The sequence below is a fragment of the Musa acuminata genome, unplaced genomic scaffold (genome assembly GCF_036884655.1).
Source record: "Musa acuminata AAA Group cultivar baxijiao unplaced genomic scaffold, Cavendish_Baxijiao_AAA HiC_scaffold_1136, whole genome shotgun sequence".
NCBI classification, from domain to species: Eukaryota; Viridiplantae; Streptophyta; class Magnoliopsida; order Zingiberales; family Musaceae; genus Musa; species Musa acuminata.
This window is the reverse complement of record NW_027021348.1, coordinates 5762501-5765000: the sequence shown is the minus strand read 5'-3', so window position 1 is coordinate 5765000 and position 2500 is coordinate 5762501.

Below are 2500 nucleotides of genomic sequence, written 5' to 3'. Positions count from 1 at the left end.
TCGAGCAGCTCAGAATCCAGCAGCGACGAGGAGGAGTCGCAAGGACCCCGAATGGGAGCAATGCGTCTGTTGAACGCTATGCGGGGTCAAGTGGGGGAGAACACGAAGACGAAGGCACAAAAAGCAGGAAGCAGCGAACTAATGTATGTGGACATTAAGCTAAATGGCCAAACGACCCGTGCAATGGTGGACACGGGCGCTACCCACAACTTCATAGCCGATCGCGAAGCACAGCGACTTGGGTTGACATTGGAGAAGAGCCCAAGCCGAATGAAGGCGGTGAACTCGGAGGCCAGGCGAATCTCCGGGTTGGCGAAGGGTGTTCCTATCAAAATCGGGACTTGGAGCGGTAACACCAACATGATGGCCGTGCCACTGGACGACTTCCAAGTGATTCTTGGAATGGAGTTTATGCATGCGGCGAAGTTGGTGCCGATGCCGTTCTTAAACTCCCTATGTATGATGGGAGGCGATGACCCCTGCGTGGTTCCCGTCTCTCGGAGAGGAACCAAGGAGCCCCAACACATTTCGGCCTTACAATTGAAGAAAGGGGTGCGAAAGGGCGAACTGACATTCGTGGCTGCTATGAAGCTAGAGCCACTCAACGAAGAGGCCATTCAAGAACCTGCTGTAGTGGCGAACGTCTTGAAGGAGTTCGAAGACGTTATGCCACCCGAGTTGCCGAAGACTCTCCCACCACGCAGAGGCGTGGATCACAGTATCGAGCTGGAGCCAGGAGTGAAGCCTCCAGCGAGACCACCCTACCGCATGCCCCCGCCAGAGTTGGCCGAACTCAGGAAGCAGTTAGGTGAACTGCTAAGCGGTGGTCTCATCCGCAGCTCAAAAGCACCTTTCGGAGCTCCAGTTCTCTTCCAGAAGAAACAAGATGGGAGCCTCCGATTATGCGTCGACTATCGAGCCCTCAACAAAGTAACGGTGAAGAACAAGTATCCCATCCCGCTCATCGCGGACTTGTTCGACCAACTGGGCAAGGCCAAGTATTTCTCAAAACTCGACCTTCGGTCGGGGTATTGGCAGGTGCGCATTGCTGAAGGCGACGAAGCGAAGACTACCTGTGTGACCAGGTATGGAGCGTTTGAGTTCTTGGTGATGCCTTTCGGCTTAACCAACGCTCCGGCCACATTCTGTACTCTCATGAACCAACTATTCAAGGAGTATTTGGATAAGTTCGTGGTCGTCTACTTGGACGATATCGTCGTCTACAGCCAAACGCTCGAGGAGCACGTCAAGCACCTTCGGACGATTTTCAAGGTTCTCAGGGAGAACACTTTGTTCGTAAAAAGGGAGAAATGCTACTTTGCTCAAACTGAGATCCTATTCTTAGGGCATCGAATCGGTGGTGGCTCCATTCGGATGGACAAGTCGAAGGTGCAAGCAGTTGCGGAATGGCGAACACCAAAGAAGGTGCCAGAGTTGAGATCCTTCCTTGGATTCGTCAACTACTATCGACGCTTCATTTCAGGATATTCGAAGCGGGCAACCCCACTGACGGAGTTGCTGAAGAAGGAGCAGCCTTGGAAGTGGTCTGACAAATGTGAGATAGCATTCCAAGATCTGAAGGCTGCTGTTCTGGAAGAACCAGTGCTCAAATTGCCAAACTATGGAGAGCCCTTTGAAGTCCATACCGATGCTTCGGACTTTGCTATTGGTGGAGTACTCATGCAAGAAGGTCATCCGGTGGCCTACGAGAGCCGCAAACTCAACGAGACCGAGAGGCGGTATCCAGTGCATGAGAAGGAGATGACAGCGGTGATCCACTGCCTACGAGTTTGGCGACACTACCTCCTCGGGTCGCGATTTGTGCTGAGGACAGACAACATCGCCCTGAGTTATTTCCAAACTCAGAAGAAGCTCTCCCCAAAGCAAGCACGGTGGCAGGACTTCCTGGCTGAATTTGATATGGCAATGGAATACAAGCCCGGGAAGGCGAATGTCGTGGCCGATGCGCTGAGTCGGAAGGTGGAGTGCGTGAATGCTGCACAACTAGAGGGCAGAGGCCAAACAAGTCAGTTACATTCCAACTTCCTTTCTCGAATCAGAGATGGACTGTATAGTGATCCCCAGGCAGTTATCCTGATGCAGCTCATCAAAGAAGGCAAGGCACGACGATTTTGGGTCCAGGAGGGACTTGTTTACACAAAAGGGAATAGAGTTTATGTTCCCCGAGTGGACAATTTAAGGCGTGAACTCTTGAAAGAGTGTCACGATTCCCTTTGGGCTGGACATCCCGGCATTCACAGAACATTGGCTCTCGTGGAGAGGGCCTTCTACTGGCCAAAGATGGGGATTGATGTGGAGGAGTATGTTCGAACATGCCTTACTTGCCAACAAGACAAGGTGGAGCAACGGAAGCCGGTGGGACTTTTGGAGCCGTTGCCTGTACCAGAAAGGCCATGGGAGAGCATTTCCTTAGACTTCATATCTAGCTTGCCGCTTGTAGGGGGACTTGGATCGATACTTGTGGTGGTCGATCGGTTTT